Consider the following 7,004-nt stretch of genomic DNA (forward strand, 5'->3'; position numbering starts at 1 on the left):
AAGCCCAGCTTTGACGTAAAGCTTGAGGAGCCAGGAAGCCAGTAGCTGAGACAGCGTCCTCAGTTCACCTGCCTGCCCCACCCCCTCCAACTCTCTCCTTTTGCCTCTCTGCTTATGACTGGCCAGTATTAGAGAGAGTGAGGGTAAAACTGGTTTGATCTGAGGCCAAAGGAGAGTCCCTATAGCTGCATTAGTGTATAGAAAGGGTGGGGGTGGGGAGGACAGAGAGCAGAGATGGACATGGAAAATGTGTGGATGGGTTAGGTTTTTAGGGTGCACTGCTTTGAGTGTTCAAGGGGTAGGGATGGTGCTACCAGGTCCTAGTAGGTCTCAATAAACTCCAGTGGCTCCCTATTACCTCCAGGATTAAATACAAAGTGCTCTATTTGGCATTCAAAGCCCTTCCTAATTTAAGACCCCCCTACCCTTCCAGTCTTCTTACACATCATTCCCTGCCACATGCTTTTCAATTCAGTGACACTGAATGAATGAAATGAAATGACTCCTGGCTCTTCTCCAAACAAGACACAGAAGGCATTTTCTCTGGCTGTTCCCAGTACCTGGAATGCTCTCCCTCTGCATCTCCACCTACCAGCTTCCCTGGCTTCCTTTAGGTCCCCACTAAAATCCCATCTCCAACAGTAAGCCTTCTCCAACTTTCCCTATTCCAGTGCCTTCCTTCTGTTAATTATTTTCTATTTATTCATATTTCCTATATATTGCTTGTTTGTAATACTTTTATGTTTCGACTGTGGGCTTCTTGAGGGCAGGGAATCTTTTGCTTCTTTTGGTATTTCCAGTTCTTAGCATAGTGCCTGGCACACGGAAGGTGCTTAATAAATGCTGATTGATTGATTGATTGAATAAGCGAGTGAGCTTGAAGACCCTGGTTTTGTTGTGAGCACATACTTCCCTGTTTTGATGTGGGGGGAAGGTTGGACAGGTGTATGTATGTGATTGGGCATATATCATTGAATCTTCATTCTGTCTCAGAGTGGGTTGGTGGGGGTACTTATGTCCTGCTTCCTCACTTTTCATCTCTTCCTTGGTGACCTTCCAGACCTCTCGTATGCATTCATTATTATTCTTATTAACACTCTCATTTACATTTGAAGCGATACAGGTAGGGTGATTCTAAAAGCCAACCTTGGAATCAGAAAGAACTAAGTTTAAGTCCTGCCTCTGACCTAAAGGAGATGCGTGGTCCCAGACAAGTCAGTTAACCTCCCAATGACCCATACAACCCTTCTAAGACCATGAGTTACAGACAAGTTACTAATCTATATTAATGGATAGTTTCTAGGCCAAGGCCTAGTTTCAAGGCCCCACACTGATGAAATTGTAGGCCTGGACCCTCCCCTTGATGCCCTCCCCACAAAAGACCAAGACCAAACTCTGTTGTTTTCATACTGGTCTTATCATCCCCATTGTAAGCTTTTTGAGAGCAGAGATCTCCCTCTTTTTCCTCATCTGTAAAATCAGGAGTGTAGAGTTCTGAGGTCCCCTCCATCTCTAAATCCATGGCTCTGATTTATGTTTATCATTTCTCCTCCAGATTCTCGCAGTTTCTTGCACACAGTAGGGAGTGAATAAGCGCTTATGGAGTTTAACTAAATTGAACTATATGTTGTTGTTTGTCCTTTGTTTTTGAAGAGGACCAATGCCATCACAGGGTGATATATTGACTCCTGCGTGAGTCAGTTCAAGTGAGGCAGAGTTGCACAGAGTCATCAGCCTCACTGTCTCTTCCAGAGTCATTGGAATCCCATGGCAAGACAAAGTCAAGACAACTGATGATCTGGGATACAGTGGATGACCTTGGCATCTTCAATGTCTAACCAAGTTCTAAGCACTTCACAGCGACCACTTCAGCTGCCTTCATGGCTGTTGGAACAAATTATTCTCATCTGCCCATTCCACTGGGCATGCTTGAAGTAGACACCCCCCCTAACTCTCCGAAAGATTTGAGACCCCTTGGTTACTCTCAACTTGATTTAGCCCATCTGCCAGTTTATGGCTGTACACAGTTTCTTGGAACCATTGGTGAGAGTGGAGTGCCAGCAGACACCAAAGGTGGATGAGCTGCCCTGAAAAGGGCTCAGCAAGACTCTGTGCTCACATCAGCGTCAGCTGTGTCTCAGGGTATTTGAATTGTGCTTCCACCATCTTTCCATCATTCAGTCTAGCGGAGACAGAGACGTTGTGATGGCCGCCCAAGGAGAACCCCAAGTGCAGTTCAAACTTGTATTCGTTGGAGATGGAGGTACTGGAAAAACCATATTTGTAAAAGTCACTTGACTGGTGAAGTTGAGAAGTGTGTAGACACCCTGGGCATTGAGGTCCATCCTCTTGTGTTCCATACTAACAGAGGTCCTATTAAATTCAACGTATGAGATACAGCTGGCCAAAAGAAATTTGGTGGTCCGAGAGACGGTTATTACATCCAAGCTCAGTGCGCCATTACAATGTTTGATGTAACATCAAGAGTTACTTGCAAGAATGTACCTAACTGGCATAGCGATCTGGTATAGGTATGTGGAAATATCCCTATAGTGTTGTACGGCAACAAAGTAGATATTAAGGACAGAAAAGTCAAGGTGAAATCAACTATCTTCCATAGGAAGAAGAATCTCCAGTGTTATGACATCTCAGCCAAAAGCAACTACAACTTTGAGAAGCCCTTCCTCTGGCTTGCTAGAAAACTTCTTGGAGACCCTAATTTGGAGGTTGTTACTATGCCTGCTCTTGCACCTCCAGAGGCTGGCATGGACCCGGCGCTGGCAGCACAGTATGAGCAGGACTTAAGGATTTCTCAGACGAGTGCCCTCCCTGATGAAGATGACGACCTGTAAGGGAATGAAGCTAGAGCCCAGGGTCAGAGGTCTACTTTTGTAGGCAACTGTCCTACGATGTCAGTGGTGCAGCATGTCTGCCACTTTATTATACGGCTGAACAGAACGTGTGCTTAACCTTTGGGATGCTGAAGGAAATGAATGGGCTTTGGAGTGGATGTAGCATTTAAAAAAATATAATTCCTATTTTGGACCTGTGTATTTAGCTGTTTTGGACCACAATTACGTCCCCTTGAGTTTCAAACATAAGACTGCTGCAGTCCCATCACAATATTCAGTCGTGAATTTTGTTTGTTACCTTCATTCCCATTCCCTTTTCGTTTAGATCATAATAAAGTTGTATTTCAAATTTTTAAAAAAAGGGGGCTCAGTAAGCCCTCATGCCAGAGGTACTAAGTCCTCCTTGCAAAGTAGGTTCAAGGCCTCCTGACCACGTGCACATATCTGTAAACCTCTAGAATCCAGTTAAGAGGGCCCACGGGTACATAGCTAGTTTGGCAAAACTTGCAGCAGCCCAGAAGGAGGAGGCAAACCCAGCAGCATCTTCTGTCCCTGTGACCTCTCTCTACTTAAGGAAATGGAATGATATCCAAATAGTCCCCTACTCTCTGAGTTAGCTCTGGAGAAAAGCTGAGGGAAGAACCAAGGTCCAGGGAAGCTGAGAGATTTGCCAGAGCTCACATTAGCCAGCATTTGAACCCAGGGCCACCATACCACCTGAAGTGAGCCTCATGCTACATTTTGAGCACCTCCATGATTGACAGAGACCTTCCATTTCTCCAAGGACAGATTTAATCTCAGGAAGGCAAAGGCATAGTGATTAGGGGTCAGAGCCTCATTCTGAAACGATCTGATGGTGAAATGGTAATTTCTAATCAATGAGGTCTAAATTAAATTGTTTCTAGGGTAGAAAACAAACCAACCCAGATCCCCTCTCTGGGAGGCAGGGTGTGTATGGGGGAGGAAGGAGAGGATAGTCTATGGCCTTGCCTGTCTGGCTGAGTCTTGGCTCTTGGGGCTGATGTCCCCAGTGAAAGTTAGAAAGAAATGTGCCTCCCTTGCATCCCAGCTAAAAATAACCCCAGGCAGCAGTAACAGCAGCAGCAACCAAGTTGCTGGAGCTTCAATGAAAGGAGGAGGAAGAGAGAGACTCAGATGTTTTTCTTTAAATCTAAAAGCAGTTCAGCAGTTGGAGGAGAGGAAGGGGAGGGAGGCGGGATAGGGGTAGGAAGTGAATGGGACATATAGAAATCCAGAGTACAGTGGGGGGTGGGTCTCTACTACTGTCACTCTAGATAGGGCAGCTGGCTGTCCTGGGTGTGTCTCAGGGCCATGTGGGTTGGGGGAGGAGTTCCATTCAGGAAGCTCCAGCAGTTGGGAGGGTGGAGAGGAGGAGGAAAAGGAGGAGGGGTCTCTGTCTCCAAGAGGAGAGCACACTGAGGGGGATAGAGGGGGAGAGAGTGTCCACCTCCATGCGTCTTCCCACTTCTTCCATGAAACCTTCGCTGATTACTCCAGTCCACAACTACCTCTCTCCCTCCTCTGTGTGGACCAGTTTCCCATACACAACTATATATTGTTGTTTGCCTCTTTAAGGGTATATCTCCCTCAATCAGATTGTGAGGTCCTTCCTTTGGAGAGGCAGGCAAGACAGCTGAGAAATTTCCCTGGAAACTGGAAATGTTAAGGACAATAATTTAGCATGTAAATATGATTCAAAGGCGGGCGGGGGAGAGGTAGGAGAGTTATTTAACTATAGCAACTCATTGTGGTCTTTCTCTCCTGTGAACTTATAGCCTGAACCAACTTAAGCCTATTCAGTCCAATAAACATTTATCTAGCACCCATGATAGATGAGGCTCTGTGCTGATTACAAGAGATACAGAGACGAAAAAAGACAAAAACAAAAAAGACAAAACTACTCAAGTGGGGTAAGTAGATACAGCCCTGGAGCTCTGGAATGTGTAATTCAGCCACCAAAGTGGCTAGCTATGCCATGCCACACGTGTGGTAATTGGCACCCTGACTACTTCTGGTGACACCATGTATACATGTTGTCTGTCTGGGAATCTTTCCATTAATGACAGGAAGGAAGGAAGGAAGGAAGGAAGGAAGGAAGGAAGGAGGGAGGGAAGGAAGGAAAGGAAAGGAAGGAAGGTAGGTAGGAAGGAAGGAGGGAAGGAAGAAAAAAGAAAAGGAAAGGAAGGAAGGAAGGAAGGAAAAAGAATAAAAGAAAAGAAGGAAAGAAAGAAGGAAGGGAAAGGGAGAGAGAAGAAGAAGGAAGAGGAGGAGGATTGGTTGTTGTCCTTCACTCTTGAAAAAGACCAAAATGACAGCACTATGTCGGAGTCAAGGTGCAATGTGTCTGACTGTGGCTAATGAGACCAGTAAAAGTTCAGAAGTCTCAGCCACAGGTTGGGCACAAATAGTCCACGTGAACATTTGGAGTTGTGATGGCTCTAAATTTACACATCTCATATTTCTTTGGAGCTACTTCAATTCCACTTCCCTCATAGAGCACAGCACCTTCTTTGATGCAGCACACCATGTTGGGCGGTCCTGTGCCAGTGTCTCCCATGTCGTACAAGCAATTCCAAAGTTCTTAAGAGAGACTTTGAGAGCATGCTTGTATTGCTTCTTCTGACCTCCATGTGAGTATCTGCCTTTTGTGAGTTCTCTGTAAAATAGTATCTTAGGCAAATGTACATTTGGCATTCGAACAACGTGGCCAGCTACATAGATGATGAGGTTGACGCACACATTGCCACAGCTAGCTCAGCATTTGGGAGGCTCCAAAAGAAAGTGTGGGAGAAGAGAGACATGGCCAACCCACTGAAGTTGTGCTCCTCACACTAGAGTTCGAATGCTTGGCAGTTTAGATTGAGAAAGGACCTCAGTTTCTGTGCCTCATCCTGCCAGGTGATCTTCAGAATCTTCTTACGACAATTCAAACGGAAGCGATTCAGTTTCCTGGCATGGCGCTGGTATATTGTCCAGACTTTACAGGCGTACAGCGAGCTCAGCACCCCAGCTCTGTTGACCTTCAGTTTGGTAGGCTGTCTAACACCTCTTCTCTCCTCCACTTTCCTTCAGAGCCTTCCAAACACTGGCAGTTTGATGCATCCACCACATCATCTATGTGTATGCCCCTAAAAACTACACTGCCAAGGTAAATGAACTTATTCACTGCCTTTAGAACTTCTCCATCTGCTATAACCAATGGTTCCACCTATGGATGGTGCGGTGCTGGCTTGGGGAGAACCTGTGTTTTCTTGGTGTTAACTATTAGGCCAGAATGAGCACTAGCAGTAGAGAATCCATCCATGCTTTGTTGCATCTCAGCCTCAGAGGCTACATTGAGTGCACAATCATTTGTGAACAAAAAAATCATGTGCCAACTCTGTCTTCACTTTAGTCTTGGCTTGTAGCCTTTTCAAGTTAAATAATTTACCTTCAGTGTGGTAGCTGATCTTGATGCTATTTTCATCCTCATTGAAGGTATCTGACAACATTGCTAAGAACATCATTCTAAAATGCATGGGAGCAAGCACACAGTCCTTCACTCCCTTGGTGACTGGGAAAACTTGAGAGCATCATCCATTATCCAGAACCCATGCAAGCGTGCCATCAAGAAACTGACATAAAATACTGAAAAAATTCTCCAGGTAACCAAATTTTGCCATAATTTTCCACAAGTCCTCATAAGTGACAGTATCAAAGGCTATGGTCAGACCTATGCATGTTGTATACAGACCTCTGTTTGGCTCCTGGCATTTTTTCCTGGAGTTGTCAGGCAGCAAACAATATATGAATCATTCCTCAGTTCTTTCTGAAGCCGCATTGGCTCTCAGGTAGGATGACCATCTTCCAGGTGAAGGATCAGCCCATTAAGGAGAATTCCGGCAAGAACCTTGCCAGCAATGACTAAGAGAAAGACCCCTTGTGATTGTCACAGGACAACCTATTTCCTTTTCCTTTATAGAGGTGGACAGGGGAGGAATCCTTGAACTTCTAGGGGATAATCTCTTGCCATATAACCTGGAAAATTTCAGTCAGCTTTTATATGAGCAGCAGACACCACCACCACCCCCTTCTAAATCTCAGCTGGAATAGAATCAGCACCAGGTGCTGTGGCACACGAAAGGAGCCTAG

The 7,004-nt window shown here is 45.4% G+C and overlaps 1 pseudogene; it reads left to right on the top strand.

Moving 5' to 3' along the window:
- The first annotated feature begins 2,205 nt into the window (after positions 1–2,205).
- On the top strand, positions 2,206–2,852 carry LOC118858727 (annotated as a pseudogene).
- Positions 2,853–7,004: the final 4,152 nt, after the last annotated feature.

The sequence above is a fragment of the Trichosurus vulpecula genome, chromosome 7 (genome assembly GCF_011100635.1).
Source record: "Trichosurus vulpecula isolate mTriVul1 chromosome 7, mTriVul1.pri, whole genome shotgun sequence".
Taxonomy (NCBI): domain Eukaryota; kingdom Metazoa; phylum Chordata; class Mammalia; order Diprotodontia; family Phalangeridae; genus Trichosurus; species Trichosurus vulpecula.